We start from the raw sequence: 18,248 nt of genomic DNA, 5'->3' as shown, positions 1-18,248 counted from the left end.
TGGATGACCCTATGCTATGCAAATTGGCCCATGAACATTCCATTAAGAAACAGGGACAAACTTCTCACTTTTCAATTAGAAGTTTGCCCCTGTTTAGACTCAATGATAATGGACCACCTTTTTATAGTCGAGTGCGAACGGCGTGCATTGTGACACCTCTTTGGGGAGAAGTTTTTACATGGCATGGTATACCACAAATGACGCCAGCATTAAAAGGGCATAACCACCGTTTAGAATTTTTCTGATATTCACGGTGTGATTTGAACCCAGGCGTTAGCGTCATAGGCAAACAAGCTAACCTCTGCGCTACGGTGACCTCGGATCCTTCCGTTGGCCAATATGGGACTTTATTTATTAATCTAAAATTGTTGACCATTTTTATCTACGACTGAATTTTTTCAAATTTCATCGAAACGCCCACTTTGTTATTGTTTTGCACATTAATACGTCCTTATATCACAGACACACACACACACACACATGCACACAAACCCTCTTGAGCTAAAGCACCAGCCAAGAGGGTATTAACAAAACAAATTTAACGATATTTCGTCATTTTATTTTAAATTCACAATATTTGTTTTTTTTTGCTTTTTTCGTGTGTATTTTATAAACAAACGTAATTTGCAATTTATGTAACAATGTATTTTTTGTTATTTTTTTTATACCAATCACCGAATGATGGAGGTATATGCATATTGTCATTCCGTTTGTAACTCCCCCAAATATGCGTTTAAGGCCCCATAAAGCATATATATTCTTGATCGTCTTAAAAATCGAAGACGATCTAGCCATGTCCATCCGTCTGTCTGTTGAAATCACGCTATAGTCCTTAACAGTAGAGACATTGAGCTGCAGCTTTACACATTTACTTATTTTGTCCATAGGCAGTTTAAGTTCGAAGATGGGCTATTTTGGACTATATCTTCATATAGGCCCCATATATTGTATACCGATCTGCCGATTTAAGGTCTTAGGCCCATTAAAGCACATTTATTATTCGATTGTGCTGAAATTTGGCCTAATGTATTGCCGTAGGCTCCTCGACATTAGTACCGAGTATGGTCAAGATCGGGATATATTTGAATATAGTCGCCATAGAGACTGATATCCCGATTTAAGGTTTTGGGCTCATAAAAGGCTCAGTTTTTATCTGATTTCACTAAAATTGGCGAATGTCAGGATTTTCGAAATTCGTGCCCTATAAGGTTCAGATCTTTCCATATTCGGATATAGCTGCCATATAGACCGATCTCCCGATTTCACTGAAATTTGGCACAATGTGTTGCCTTAGGCTCCTCGAAATTCGTACCGAGTATGGTCACTCATATTAAGGTCTTGGGCCCATAATAGGTGCATTTATTATGCGATTTCGCTGAAATTTGGCATAATGTGTTGTCTTAGGATCCTCGATATTCGTACTGAGTATGGTCAAGATCATGGTAGTTTTGGATATAGCTGCCATATAGACCGATCTCCCGATTTAAGATCTTAGGCCCATAAAAGGCTCAGTTTTAATCCGATTTCGCTGAAATTTGGCATAATGTGTTGTCTCAGGGTCCCCGATATTCGTACTGAGTATGGTCAAGATCATGCTAGTTTTGGATATAGCTGCCATATAGACCGATCTCCCGATTTTAAATCTTAGGCCCATAAAAGGCTCAGTTTTTATCCGATTTCGCTGAAATTTGGCATAATGTGTTGTCTCAGGCTCCTCTATATTCGTACCGAGTATGGCAAAGATCGCGCTATATTTGGATATAGCTGCCATATAAACCGATCTCCCGATTTAAGATATTGGGCTCATAAAAGGCTCCGTTTTTATCCGATTTCGCTGAAATCTAGCATAATGTGTTGCCTTAGGCTCCTCGACATTTGTACCGAGTATGGTCAAAATCGGGCTATATTTGGATATAGCTGCCATATAAACCGATCTCCCGATTTAAGGTCTTAGGCCCAAAAAAGGGACATTAATTATCCGATTTCGCTGAAATTTGGCATAATGTGTTGCCTTAGGATCCTCGACATTCATACCGAGTATGGTCAAAATCGGGCTATATTTAGATATAGCTGCCATATAGACCGATATCCCGATTGAAGATGTTGGGCCCATAAAAGGCTCAGTTTTTATCCGATTTCGCTGAAATTTGGCATAATGCGTTGCCTTAGGCTCCTCGACATTCGTACCGAGTATGGTCAAAATCGGGCTATATTTAGATATAGCTGCCATATATACCGATGTCCCGATTTAAGGTCTTAGGCCCAAAAAAGGGACATTAATAATCCGATATCGCTGAAATCTAGCATAATGTGTTGCCTTAGGCTCCTCGACATTTGTACTGAGTATGGTCAAAATCGGGCTATATTTGGATATAGCTGCCATATAGACCGATCTCCCGATTTAAGGTCTTGGGCTCATAAAAGATACATTTATTATACGATATCGCTGAAATTTGACATAATGAGTTGTCTCAGGCTCCTCGATATTCGTACCGAGTATGGTCAAAATTGGGCTATATTTAGATATAGCTGCAATATAGACCGATGTCCCGATTTGAGGTCTTGGTCCCATAAAAGAGGCATTTATTATCCGATATCTCTGAAATCTAGCGTAATGTGTTGCCTTAGGCTCCTCGACATTTGTACCGAGTATGGTCAAAATCGGGCTATATTTGGATATAGCTGCCATATAAACCGATCTTCTGATTGAGGATCTTGTGCCAAAAAAGGCGCATTTACTGTCCGATATCTCTGAAGTCTAGCATAATGTGTTGCCTTAGGCTCCTCGACATTCGTACCGAGTATGGTCAAGATCGGGCTATATTTGGGTATAGCCGCCATATAGACCGATATCCCGATTTAAGGTCTTGGGCCCATAAAAGGCGCATTTATTTTCCGATATCGCTAAAATCTAGTATAATGTGTTGCCTTAGGCTCCTCGACATTCGTACCAAGTATGGTCAAAATCGGGCTATATTTAGATATAGCTGCCATATAGACCGATATCCCGATTTAAAGTCTAGGGCCCATAAAAGAGGCATTTATTACCCGATTTCGCTGAAATGTGGCATCGTGATGTAGGTTGGGCTCTTCAATATCCGTGTTCAATATGGCCTCGATCTTTCCATATTTGGATATAGCTGTCATATAGACCGATCTCCCGATTTCAGGTCTTGGGCCCATAAAACATCGTTTATTACTGAATTTCGCTGAAGTTTGGCACAGCTAGCTGTGTTAGGCGCTTCGATACTCTCGTTCATTATGGCCCACATCGGTCTATATTTGGAGTTGGTTTAAATTGGACCATATTTCGATACACCTGTTATGGGTTTATAAATGATAAATTTTTCACCGAATTTTGATGAAAGTTGGTCAACATATATACCCGAAATGAAGGGTATTCCAAATCCGATCCGGCCGAACTGAATGCCTTTTTACTTGTTTTGAGTACAAAACAATTCCTTGAAACGCAAATTTGTGTAAATAATTTTTGCAAACGCATAATTCATGAATTATACCAGAGTCTATTCTCATTGGCCAAAGGGTGGGCCAGAAGTAATGAAATTCAATTGCCATAACCTATACACCCACATAAAAATTCCCATTAAAAATTGCAAGGGGTACGTAAAGTTGCCATTATCATGCCATGATCCAGAGTACAAAGCTGAAGCATGCTATAGACACATTCGGTGTGTGTGTGTGTGTGGTGGCCCACATCCATCATTTCAAGCTCAATTGGGTTTGTCTGCGTGCCACTTAAACCAATCCCAAGTGACAAGGTCATCAACAGTTTGATGGTGTAACTTTACAGAATTTTGTTTTTTTGTAAAAATTTGAACAAAAATTTTGTAAGGCTACATCAACATAGTTTTGCAATGTGCATACATTAAATTGAGCTTTTACCACTCCTTTGCTTTTTGAAGTCATTGACATAAGGCGATTATGGAAGACCTTTTGCCATGATGCGTGAAGCATTCAATGTGGTGACAAAGGCAAGCAATGAAAAACACAAAATTCAAAACAGTTGGTAATCAACTTGACAGGGGAATTAGGTTTTATCTCAAACATTAATCTATTCGAACATATGACAATATTTTAGGTAAAGGCAAAATAAAAAAAAATATTTTTTAAAATAATAAAAAAACAACCAAACTGGAGATTAGTCTCAATGGAATTCTCTCAAAATATACATGATTTTTTTTTTTTTTAAACAATTGTTAACTAATATTTTAATGAAAAATTTATATGAATTTATTTAAAAAATAAATAAATGTAAAAAAAATTATAAAGACAAAATCCTAAAGAAATGTTCTAGAATGACAACATTTCTACCCCATTTTTCTAAAGACATTATTTCTAAGTAATTTTTCAGACAAAATGTTCAAAATATTTTCAATAAAAACAAAAAATTCAGATTTCATTGCAGGATATTGTCCGGCTTTAGACCATTGTTTAATGCATTTTATACAAAGGAAAGTAAAGCAAAAAACCTTTAAAAGTCAGCAAAAAGTGTGTTGTTGCTAGAAGCATTTGACTGGTTAACCCGTATCGCGAATTTAATTTCGACCAGGAAATATCATCAGCGGACGATGCCAAATGGATCGTGGTGCTTTACAACCATCTTAACTAGAATAGATTGTAAAGCACACATCTGAAAAAAGAAAGCGCAAAGCAAGGACTACAAAAAAATTTTTTTTTTTAAAAATTGCTACGAACTAACCACCCTCGACAACCCAGTCTATTAGCTGTACTTTTCCCATTGCATGTGTTTTTGTATAATGACAGATTTTTTGTCTACACAATTACACTACTCCCATGGTATACACATGATTCTGTGCATCTGTTGGAAGTTGCATTGATGGTTTCGAATGATACACAACGGCAACGGCTCACGCTGTGGCTCCGTGTGCCAGAAGCGAATCCCGGCTGGGTTCTGCGGAATTTTTTCATTTTCATACTTTTGCCTGTTAGGGCGAAGATCATTTAATTTTCAATCTTAGTTCGTTTCTCTTTCGAGACGAGCTCAATGATCGGAGATTTTTCTTAACAAATGGAAAAGGAAATCCAGTTGTTTGCCTGTCAGGGCGAAGATCATTTAATTTTCAATTTTAGTTCGTTTCTCTTTCGAGACGAACTCACTGATCGGAGATTTTTCTTAACAAATGGAAAAGGAAATCCAGAGATCGCAGCACACACCAACCACTATGGGATGCGTTTCGAAATTTGGTTTAGAATTACCCATAAGCCATATAAGGTGTGAATGCTTCAAGGGCCGTACTTTGATATGTTGTAGTTATATCGAATTCATTGCGAAATTGCCTTTATGATATAGGTACTACCCTCGATACCATGCTCGACACCCTGTCTGCTAGCGGTTCTTTTCCAAAGAATGTGTTTTAGTGTTGTAGTGGTAGATTTTTTGTCCACGCAACTACATGACTCCCATGCCACTCTGTATCTTTCGGAAGTTTTGTCAATGGCTTCGAACGCTAGGCAATGGCAGCTGCTCTTGATTTGGTTCCGAGCATCCAGGTTCGCATACGGGGCGGACTCCGCCAAATTCTTATTTTTCAATTTTTTTTTTTTTTGCCTATTAAGGCGAAGATCATTTTAGTTTATAATTCACATTTTTGTTCCTCTTTCGAGACGAGCTAAATATGTATACAGAGAAAGACCATAGTAAAAGTCATTGTGTTAAATGTCAGCCAATTCGAAAAAGAATTGCAGTCTTTACGGGCTCAAGAAGTATAATAGGGAGTTCGGTTTACATGGGAGCTGTATCAGGCTATTGACCGATTCAGATCATATTTGGCACGTATGTTAGAGGTCATGGGAGAAGACGTTGTATAAAATTTTAGGCAAATCGGATAATAATTGAGCATTCTAGAGTCTCAATAAATCAAGATCCCAGATCGGTTTATATGGTAGCTATGTCAGGTTCTACACCGATTTAAACCATATTTGGCACAATTGATGGAAGTCATAACGAAACACGCCTTGCTAAATTTTTGCCAAAACGGATAAGAATTGCGCCCTCTGGAGGCTCAAGAAGTCAAGACTTCTTATAACCACGGTTTATATGACAGCTATATCAGGTTATGGACCGATTTGGACCATACTTTGGACAGTTGTTGAAAATCATAAAGAAACACATCATGCAAAATTTCAGCCAATTCGGATTAGAATTGCGCCCTCTAGTGGCTCAAGAAGTCAAGATCCAAGAACTGTTTATATCGCACCTATATCAAAACATGGACCGATATGGCCCATTTACAATCCCAACCGACCTACACTAATAGGAAGCGACTAGCTTTAGTCGTTCGAAAGTTAACGTGCTTTTTCCAAGTTTTCCAAGGAAAATTTCCCAGCTCTGACAGAGCTAATATGGTCTCTGTCTAGATCTTGTACATGTGTCCTTTGATTCGTCACCAGCCCCAAAAACATAATAGCCTTGCGTCCGAACTGGTCAGCGCATAAACCTAGGTGGGGATTGCAAATGGTTCATATCGGTTCAGATTTGGGTATAGTTCCCATATAAACCGATCGGCCAATTTGATTTCTTGAGCCCTTACAGGACGCAATTTTTATCCGACTTTGCTGAAATTTTGCACATAGTTTTGTGCTATGACTTCTACTAATTGTACCAAGTACGGTCCAAATCGGTCTATAACCTGATATAGCTCCCATATAAACCGATCGGCCGATTTGTTTTCTTGAGCTCTGTAAGGGCGCACTTTTCATCCGATTTGGCTGAAATTTTGCACACAGTGTTTTGTTATGACTTCCAACAACTGCGTCTAGTACGGTCCAAATCGGACAAGAACCTGGTATAGCTCTCGTATAAACCGATCTTCCGATTTGACTTCTGGAGCCCTTACAAGCCGCAATTTTCATCCGATTTGGCTGAAATTTTGCATATAGTGTTTTATTATGACTTCCAACACGTGTGCCAAGTATGGTCCAAATCGGTCTAAAACCTGATATAGCTCCCATGTAAATCGATCTTCCGATTTGTTTTCTTGAGCCCTGTAAGGGCGCACTTTTCATCCGATTTGGCTGAAATTTTGCACACAGTGTTTTGTTATGACTTCCAACAACTGCGTCTAGTACGGTCCAAATCGGACAAGAACCTGGTATAGCTCTCGTATAAACCGATCTTCCGATTTGACTTCTTGAGACCCTGGATTCAGCAATTTTTTTCCGATTTGGCTGAAAATTTTCACACAGTGTTCTATTATGACTTTCAACAATTGTGCCTAGTACGGTCCAAATCGGTTAAGAACCTGGTATAGCTCCCATTTAAACCGATCTCCCGATTTGACTTCTTGAGCCCTTACAAGCCGCAATTTTCATCCGATTTGGCTGAAATTTTGCATATAGTATTTTATTATGACTTCCAACACGTGTGCCAAGTATTGTCCAAATCGGTCTTAAACCTGATATAGCTCCCATGTAAATCGAACTTCCGATTTGACTTCTTGAGACCCTGGATGCCGCAATTTTTGTCCGATTCAGCTAAAATTTTGCATATAGTGTTGTGTTATGACTTCCAAAGACTATGCCAAGTACGGTCCAAATCGGTCTATAACCTGATATAGCTCCCATATAAACCGATCTGCCGATTTTACTTCTTACAAGCCACCATTTTTGTACAATCTGTAAACATATTTTGTATTGACTTTAAGCAGACCCCATCTAACAAACTCTTGAGACATTTTTCGCACAAAAAAAACTATAATTAACATAAATGAAATACCTATTTCCAAGCCATAAAATAAAAACATTCTTCTCTTCTAGGTAACATAAATAACGCACGCATGTTTGGGGACTTCACATACGTAGGTAGGTAGGTAGGTAGGTAGATAATTTAATCAAGTCCCCAAAATATTAGCCTGCTGCCAACGTAGAGATCAAAGGCCAAGGCAAAAACATTAACCTGTCTGTGATCAATGGAACAACAGCTCCCGGCAGAGCAACGTGTTTCTTATTCTTTCGATGCAATAACAATTCTTAAAAAAAAAAAATCACCAAAACAATGTGTGCGTCATAGAGAGAATAGCAAGCAATCGGTCGGTCGATCGATTGGTGGTTGCTTGGTTGGATGGTTCGTTTTGTCGTCTGTGATAAGGCGTAAATGTCAACACCATCATCATCATCATCATCAGCGCCATCATTGCCCGCTGACACACCTCTCCTATCGCGAAATCTTGGCTTGCTAGCTGCTGGCTGATTAGTTGACGCAAAAGTAGCCCAAATTTCGGGTGCTGACACCAACAAGTACCGGCGAAAAATGACAAAAACAAAATAAAAATTCTTGAACTACTCATCCCCTTAGCCATCACTAGTAGTAGTAGCAGCAGCACCAACAGCAGCAGCAGCAGCAGCAGCAGCACAGCTTATGGGGTATATGGGGGATGATGCAATTTTGCAAAAAAGCGAAAACATGTTTGACAGTCTTGCGTGGCTTGTTGTTGTTGACTTGGCCAGCCAGCCAGTCAAAGCGATGCGGTAGCAAAATAGCGACAACGAATTTAAGATGCAAATTATCGCTTTATCTGTATTTGAACGCATATCGTTGGACTATGCGGATCACAATATCAAAAACAGTATTTGCATTCGTATTTTGATGCTTACATCATTTTGGGGGTCTTGAAAAGAAAGTTAGTGTTTCAAAGACCAACCATAGGCAGCTAGGTTTCTCTCAATGAGCCAGAGCCAGAGCCAGGTAGAAGAAGAGTCAGACAAAGAGTTAAAATATATAATATACCCACCCCCATAGGATAGGGGGGTTTTATTCATTTAGTCATTCTGTTTGCAACACATTGAAATATCCATTTCCGACCCTACAAAGTATATATATTTTTGAGATCGTCGCAAAAATTCTAAGGCGATTTAACGATGTCCGTGTGTCTGTCCGTCCGTGCATCCGTCAGTTGTCATCACGCTACAGTCTTCAAAAATTGAGATATTATGTTGAAATATTGCGTATTTCTTCCATATGCGGACGGCCCAAAAAAATGTTGGGCCTTATGTCAGCTTTACAGGAGGTCATAACACCCAATCTTTATGCGGGAATTGTGACCTCCATACAGGCGGAGAAAACGCCCCATAACGAAGATGACCGAATCTTGGGAACCCACCACCATAGATTCTGCTAAGATATGGGAGCTATATCTGGTTATAGACCAATTTGGAGCGTATTTGTTGTTGAGTTGTTAAGAGTCATAACAGAACACGATATGCAAAATTTCAGCCAAATCGGATGAAAATTGGGGCTTCCAGAGGCTCAAGAAATCAAATCGGGAGATCGGTTTATATGGGAGCTATATCAGATTGTGTTTCGCATTTATTATCCGATTTCGAAATTCGAAACAGTGAGTTGTTTGAAGCCTCCCGAGATCCGACTCAAATATGAATCAGATCGGACCATATTTAGATATAACCGCCATATAGAGCGATCGGCCGATTGAGGGCCTTCAGCCCATAAAAGTCGTCGCAATTATTATCCGATTTCGCTGAAAATTGAAACAGTGAGGTGTTTTAAGCATCCCGATATCCGACTTAAATATTGTTCAGATCGGACCGTATTTAGATATAGCTGCCAAGTCGACCCATCTGCCGATTTAGGGTCTTGAGCCCACAAAAGCTGCATTTATTTCCCGATTTCACTGAAACTTAAAACAGTGAGTTGTTTTAAGCCTTCCGTTATCACACCTAAATATGGTCTAGATCGGATAATTTTTAGATATAGATGCCATATAAACCGATTTGCCGATTTAGGGTCTTCAGCCCATAAAAGCTGTAATTATTATCCAATTTCGCCGAAATTTGAAGTAGTGAGTTATTTTAAGCCTCCCGATATCCGATTAAAATATGGTTCAGATCGGTCTATATTCAGATATAGCTGCCATATAGACCCATCTGCCGATTAAGAGTACTAAGCCCATAAAAGCTGCATTTATTACCCGATTTCGCTGAAGTTTGAAATAGCGAATTGATTAAAGCCTACCGATATCCGTCTTAAATATGGTTCAGATCTATCTTTATTCAGATATAGCTGCCATATAGACCGATCTGTCGATTAAGGGTCCTAAACCCATAAAAGCTGCATTTATTACCCGATTTCGCTGGAATTTCATATAGTGACTTGTAATACCCTCCACCATAGGATGGAGCCATACAAATTTCATCATTCCGTTTGTAACACCTCGAAATATTCGTCTAAGATCCCATAAAGTATATATATTCTTGATCGTCATGACATTTTAAGTCGATCTAGCCATGTCCGTCCGTCCGTCCATACGTCTGTCGAAAGTACGCTAACTTTCAAAGGAGTAAAGCTAGGCGCTTGAAACTTTGCCCATATACTTCCTCTCAGTGTGGGTCGGTTGGGATTTCAAATGGGCCATATCGGTATATGTTTTGATATAGCTACCATATACACCGATCTTGGATCTTGACTTCTTGAGCCATTAGAGGGCGCAATTCTTATCCGATTTGGCTGAAATTTTGCCTGATGTATTTTGTTACGACTTCCAACAACTGTGCTTAGTATGGTTCAGATCGGTACATAACCTGATACAGCTACCATACAAACCAATCTTCCGATTTGACTTCTTGGGCCATTAGAGGGCGCAATTCTTATCCGATTTGGCTGAAATTTTGCATGAAGTATTTTGTTGCGACTTCCAACAACTGTGCTTAGTATGGTTCAGATCGGTACATAACCTGATACAGCTACCATACAAACCGATCTTCCGATTTGACTTCTTGGGTCAGTAGAGGGCGCAATTTGTATCCAATTTGGCTGAAATTTTCCATGAAGTATTATGTTATGACTTCCTACAACTGTGCCAAGTATGGTTCAAATCGGTCCATAACCTGATATAGCTACCATATAAACTGGGATCTTGACGTCCAAGGCCTCTAGAGGGCGCAATTCTTATCCGATTTGGCTGAAATTGTGCATAGTGTTTTGTTATGACTTTAAGGATGTAGAATGACTTTAACAAACAGACGGAAGGGTATATCTAGATCATCTACGTATAACGTAATGTAATTTGATGTGTTCAAAATGGAATGCCGAAATGGCCAATTGTTCGACGGTGGCTAAAAATACACACTATATACCAGATTTTGTCTTGTAGAACATTTAGTAGGTTTTGATCTGTTTTGATAGGATTTTTCTTAAATTTTGGCCACTTGTTTCAAAGCTCAATGTTTATTGAAGCAGAGTATATTATAGACATAACAAAGTTCAGCACAGTCTTGAAAAATGATCCTTTATTTAAATATTTATACACACATAAAATTTTATATTTAATCTATTCGCATTGATTACTAAAAGACCCCATCTAATATACACGCATAAGACATTTTTCGCTCAAAAAACAAAAAAACTATAATTAACATAAACAAATATTTCTGGCCCATTAAATAAAAATATTTTTATATTTGAAATAAATAAAATACACGTGTTTGGCGACTTGACATACATAAAGTCGCCAATGGCATCATAAAAGCCCCCAAAATATTGAAAATTACAGTCTATCTAAGCAATATGCTCTATTTTCTTTTTGCCATTAGATCTATGGTCTAGGGACTATCTCCTTCTTCCATTATATTGGGTTGCCCAAAAAATGATTGCGGATTTTTCATATAGTCGACGTAAAGAATTTTTTTTCACAGCTTGTGACTCTGTAATTTCATTCTTTCTTCTGTCAGTTATCAGCTGTTACTTTTAGCTTGCTTTAGAAAAAAAGTGTAAAAAAAGTATATTTGATTAAAGTTCATTCTAAGTTTTATTAAAAATGCATTTACTTTCTTTTAAAAAATCCGCAATTACTTTTTGGGCAACCCAATAGTTTCATTCCTCTCACTTGGACTCAACAAGGGCTAAAAGAGGCGAACTGACTGCAATTCTTATCCGATTAGGCTGAAATTTTGCATAAGGTGTTTTGTTGTGACTTCCGATATGTTTCAAGTCGGTCAATAACCTGATATAGCTGCCGTATAAACCGATCTTGGATATTGACTTCTTTAGCCTCTAGAGGGCGCAATTATTATCCGATTTTGATTAAAATTTGCATGAAGTGTTTTGTTTTGGCTCGTAACAACTATGCCAAGTACTGTCAAAATCGGTCTATAACCTGATATAGCTCCCATATAAACCGATCTCCCGATTTGACTTCTTAAGCCTCTAGAGGGCGCAATTCTCATGCGATTTGGTTGAAATGGTTGTCTGGTCTGAATCGGTCTATAGCTTGGTGCAGCTCCCATATGTTTCAAGTCGGTCAATAACCTGATATAGCTGCCGTATAAACCGATCTAGGATATTTACTTCTTTTGCCTGAAGAGGGCGTAATTATTATCCGATTTTGACTTAAAATTTTGACTTTGACTTTTGATTTTGACTTAAAATATGGTCTGAATCGGTCTATAGCTTGGTGCAGCTCCCATTTAAACCGATCTCCCGATTTTACTTCTTGAGGCTCTAAGTAAAATCGGTCCATCTCTAGATAAAGCTGGCTTATAGTCCAATCCTTTAATTTAGGATCTTAAGCCTATAACTGCTGCATAACCTGATATAGCTGCCGTATAAACCGATCTAGGATATTGACTTCTTTAGCTTCTAGAGGGCGCAATTATGATCCGATTTTGACTTAAAATGTGCATGAAGTGTTTTGTTTTGGCTCGTAACAACTATGCCAAGTATGGTTCAAATCGGTCTATAACCTGATATAGCTCCCATATAAACCGATCTTCCGATTTGACTTCTTGAGCCCTTAAAAGCCGCTATTTTTGTCCGATTTGGCTGAAATTTTGCATGTGGTGTTTCGTTATGACTGTCAACAACTGTGCCATATATGGTCCAATTCAATCTATAACCTAATATAGCTCCCATATAAACCGATCTCACGATTTGACTTCTTAGGTTCTTACAAGCCGCAATATTTGTCCGACTTGGCTGATATTTTGAATGTGCTGTTCTATTACCACTTCCAAAAACTGTGCTAAATACGCTCCAAATCGGTCTATAACCTGATATAGCTGCCGTATAAATCGATCTTCTGATGTGACTTCTTGAGCCACTAGAGGGCGCAATTTTTTTTATTAAATTTTTCTGAAATTGTGCATGAAGTATTGTTGACTTCTAAGGCCTCAAGAGGGCAAAATTCTTATCGGATTTGGCTGAAATTTTGCATGAGGTGTTTTGTTATGACTTCCAACAACGGTGCTAAGTATGGTTCAAATTGGTCCATAACCTGATATAGCTACCATGCAAACCGATATGGGATCTTGACTTCTAAGACCTCTAGAGGGCGCAATATTTGTCCGATTTGGCTGAACTTTGGCATGCGGTGTTCTGTTAAGACTTCCAACAACTGAGCAAAGTACGGTCCAAATCGGTTTATAAGCTGATATAGCTCCCACATATGCCGATCTCCCGATTTGACTTCTTAGGTCCTTACAAGCCGCAATTTTTGTCCGACTTCGCTGAAAACTGTGCCAAATACGCTCCAAATCGGTCTATAAGCTGATATTGCTGCCATATAAACCGATCTTCTGATGTGGCTTCTTGAACCACTAGAGGGCGCAATTTTTATCCGATTTTGCTGAAATTGTGCATGAAGTATTGTTGACTTCTAAGGCCTCAAGAGGGCAAAATTCTTATCCGATTTGGCTGAAATTTTGTATGAGGTGTTTTGTCATGACTTCCAACAACGGTGCTACGTATGGTTCAAATAGCTACCATGTAAACCGATATGGGATCTTGACTTAGACCTCTAGAGGGCGCAATATTGTCCGATTTGGCTGAACTTTGGCATGCGGTGTTCTGTTAAGACTTTCAACAACTGAGCCAAGTACGGTCCAAATCGGTTTATAACCGAACATAGCTCCCACATAAGCCAATCTCCCGATTTCACTTCTTAGGTCCTTACAAGCCGCAATTTTTGTCCGGGTGAAATTTAGCATGTGGTGTTCTGTTATGATTTCTAAAAACTGCGATATGTACGATCTAAATCGGTTTATAATCTGAAATTGCTCCTATTTAAACTGATATCCCGATTTGACTCTGGTCTCTCGATCTTCCTTGGTTATGTATTAATTTTTAGCAGAATCCATGGTGGTGGGCACCCAAGATTCGGCCCGGCCGAACTTAGCACGATTTTAATTGTTTTTATTTTTAATTTCGTTTTTGTTTTTTATTAATTTATTCGTCATCAAAATCGGACAAGGAAAGGTAATCAAAATCGGACAAGGAAATTCCTCGATTCCTTACTTAGACTTATTGCAAATGCAAATTTTGCCCATGATTATCCCACTAAGAAACAGGGACAAACTTCTCACATATCAATGAGTGCAGTCCGATTCAAGTTTAAGCTCAATGATAAGGGAGCTCTTTTTTAAATAAAAGCAATAAAAAGTAGGGTCCAAGTACCCAAGAAGTCGCCGTAACCCCAAAACTCCTTCAAGCAGACAAATTGAACGTTCATATCAATATGGAGCTCAAATGAAAGTAATTCGGGAGTAGATTACGAATCTGGCATACAAACCAGATCTTAGTGTAGGGGGTCACCCCATCCCCCCAGAAACGCCCCAAATGGGTATGTTGGCCAATCACGACCATATGGGACTCGGTTTGTTTGTTTGTTTCATATAGAGTCAAAAACAGCAGAACTGTTTTTCCGAGTCCGAACGGCGTGCCACAGTGCAACACCTCTTTGGAGAGAAGTTTTACAGGGCATAGTACCTAACAAATGTTGCCAGCATTAGGAGGGAAAAACCAGCGCTGAAATTTTTTTTCTGATGGTCTCGCCAGGATTTGAACCAAGGCGTTCAGCGTCAAATATTATTCCCAATATTTAATTTCATTGCAAACTTGGTACGTAAATAATTTTTTTTTTTGTATAAAAGGCATAGCAAATAATTTATTTTAATGCAGCCTTTGGTTACGAGTACATTATTAAACTGTTTAGTCTGCTGAAGTATTTTTAGACAACAAATGGAAATGTTATCTATTGTGCTCTATTAATGAAAGATATTTTTTTTTTATAATGCCATCTGTATGACTAATAGAATAAATAAATTATCATAACCACCCATTGTAGGCGTTCCATTTTATTCTGGATTCTGAAGTTGACTAAGTACAATAGAATTGTATTGTTATAGGATAGTGTCACTGACAATTGATGTGTGAGTACCTATAGACGATTATTGATATCTTGAAAAAGTATTTTATTTAATACTGATAAGAGTTGTTATAAACGATGAATCTTCTGAGAGGGAGTTTTCATATAACTAACTTTAACTAACATTTGAAAGACTGATAAATACTTTAAATTGAAAGGGTAAGAATACTGTGAATACTTTGATATGTACTCGTATGGGGTCTATGCAAGCTACTTCCAATCATTTTCCCCATATCATATTCCTCATATCAAAAAAAAAAATACATTTCTATAAAACGTAATTTTTTATATACCATTCCAGCTTTCTTCTTTAATGTGGAATTCGGCGCCAACTTGTCTTTCCAAAGTACAAACTGAACGGCCAAAGTGTTGCTGTTATTGGTCAATGGCATAAAGAGTGATGTCTGAGATGGTTTTTTCTCATGGAAGTGATTTTAAATACTTTACGCAGCAGTGTAATGATATTGGGTTGCCCAAAAAGTAATTGCGGATTTTTCATATAGTCGGCGTTGACAAATTTTTTCACAGCTTGTGACTCTGTAATTGCATTCTTTCTTCTGTCAGTTGTCAGCTGTAACTTTTAGCTTGCTTTAGAAAAAAAGTGTAAAAAAAGTATATTTGATTAAAGTTCATTCTAATTTTTATTAAAAATGCATTTACTTTCTTTTAAAAAATCCGCAATTACTTTTTGGGCAACCCAATATTAAGTTACACTAATTAAATTATTTGTCGTTTGTTTCACTTTCGAGACGAGCTTAATGATCCAAGATTTTTGTAATGGAAAAGCAAAGCCAGAGATCACAACAATGACTCTTGAAGAATCCATACCTACTATAATTGAATAGTCTTCCAATCTAAGACGAGGCCGAAAAGCTTCCCATTGTGGTTGGAGTGTTGTGATCTTTGGCTTTCTTTTTCCATTGCAAAAATCTTCTTTCGTTAGGCTCAACTCGAAAGTATAACAAACCAAAAATTTGTGAAATAAAATGATTTTCGCCCTAACAGGCACAAAAGTTGAAGGGAAGTTCGGCCGGGCCGATTCTCATATACCCATACCACCATAGATTGCATTTGTCGAGTTCTTTTCCCGATATCTCTTTTCAGGCAAACAAAGGATAAAAGAAAAGAATTGCAATAACATTGGAGCTATATCAAGTTATGGTCCGATTCGGACCATAATTCAATAGAATGTTGGAGACTATGGTAGAAGTCTTTGTGGTTGAAATTTTAACCAATTCGAGTAAGAATTGCGCCCTTTAGGGGCTCAAGAAGTAAAATAGCGAGATCGGTTTATATGGGAGCTGCATCAGGCTATACACCGAAACGGACCTTATTAAACACGTATGTTGAAGGTCATGGGAGAAGCAGTTGCACAAAACTTCAGCCAAATGGGATAATAATTACGCTCTCTGGAAGCTCAAGAAGTCATGATCCCAGATCGGTTTATGTGGCAGCTATATCAGGTTTTAGATCGATTTAAACCATTTTTGGCACAATTATTGGAAGTCATAATGAAACACCTCATGCAAAATTTCAGCCAAATCGGAAAAAGAATTGTGCCCTATAGTGGCTCAAGAAGTCACATCAGAAGATCGGTTTATAAGGCAGCTATATCAGGTAATGGACCGATTTGAACCATACTCAGCACACATATTGGAAGTCATTCCAAAACACGTCATGGAAAATTTCAGCAAAATCGGATAAAAATTGCGCCCTCTAGTGGCTCAAGAAATCACATCAGAAGATCGGTTTGTATGGCAGCTATATCAGGTTATGGACCGATTCGCACCGTACTTGGTACAGTTGTTGGAAGTCATAACAGAAGACTACAAGCACAGTTGTTTGAAGTGATATCAAAACACCAAGTGCAAAATTTCAGTCAAATCGGATGAGAATTGCGCCCTCTAGGGGCTCAAGAAGTCAAGACCCAAGATCGATTTATATGGCAGCTATATCAAAACATGGACCGATTTGAACCATACTTAGCACAGTTATAAGAAGTCATTACAAAACACGTCATGCAAAATTTCAGCCAAATCGGATAAAAATTGCGCCCTCTAGTGGCCCAAGAAGTCACATCAGAAGATCGGTTTATATGGCAGCTATATCAGGTTATGGACCGATTTGGACCGTACTTGGTACAGTTTTTGGAAGTCATAACAGAAGATTACAAGCACAGTTGTTGGAAGTGATATCAAGACACCAATTGCAAAATTTCAGTCAAATCGGACGAGAATTGCGCCCTCTAGGGGCTCAAGAAGTCAAAACCCAAGATCGGTTTATATGGCAGCTATAACAAAACATGGATCGATTTGAATCATACTTAGCGCAGTTCTTGGAAGTGATACCCAAACACCACGTGTAAAATTTCAGTCAAATGGGATGAGAATTGCGCCCTCTAGAGGCTCAAGAAGTCAAGACCTAAGATCGGTTTATAGGGCAGCTATATCAAAACATGGACCGATTCGGCCCATTTACAATCCCAACCGACCTACACTAATAGAAAGTATTTGTGCAAAATTTCAAGCATCTAGCTTTACTCTTTCGAAAGTTAGCGTGCTTTCGACAGACAGACGGACGGACGGACATGGCTAGTTCGACTTAAAATATCATGACGATGTTACAAACAGAATGACGAAATTAGTATACCCCCATCCCCCCCATGGTGAAGGGTATAAAAATATGGATGTTATAACATCTCTTTTCTCTATTGTCTATGAAGTGTGGCTTACACCTGTCTCGAATATGTTCTATTGCAATTTCTTAGTTCGATGTTTCTAAACAAATTTTGAGCTATTTTGAACAGTCTGCTCATTTGTCACAGTGAGTGCAAGGTGTGTAAGCTCTTCTATGGCAGTGTGATGCTTTTCAAGAGTATAATTTCATCATCTATGGCATTACATTTGTAATAATAACTTCCCTTTTGAACATACAGCAGATGGCTTCCAATTTCCCTTTTCGAACCACTTGACTTTTGCGTGACATGACAATACCAATGTCACAATGCCTCTCCAGATTTACCTGAGGCTATAAAAGTTTATTCAGTTAAATACA

The 18,248-nt window shown here is 38.4% G+C and overlaps 1 long non-coding RNA gene across 1 annotated transcript in view; it reads right to left on the bottom strand.

The window, feature by feature from the left end:
* LOC131995852 (uncharacterized) overlaps positions 1–18,248 on the bottom strand; it is a 41,107-nt gene that overhangs the window by 3,412 nt on the left and 19,447 nt on the right. The gene's annotated exons all lie outside the window — the stretch shown is intronic.

This window comes from Stomoxys calcitrans, chromosome 3 (assembly GCF_963082655.1).
Source record: "Stomoxys calcitrans chromosome 3, idStoCalc2.1, whole genome shotgun sequence".
In the NCBI taxonomy this organism is placed as follows: domain Eukaryota; kingdom Metazoa; phylum Arthropoda; class Insecta; order Diptera; family Muscidae; genus Stomoxys; species Stomoxys calcitrans.
The sequence above is the reverse complement of the archived record's forward strand: the minus strand, read 5'-3'. Positions and strand labels throughout refer to the sequence as shown.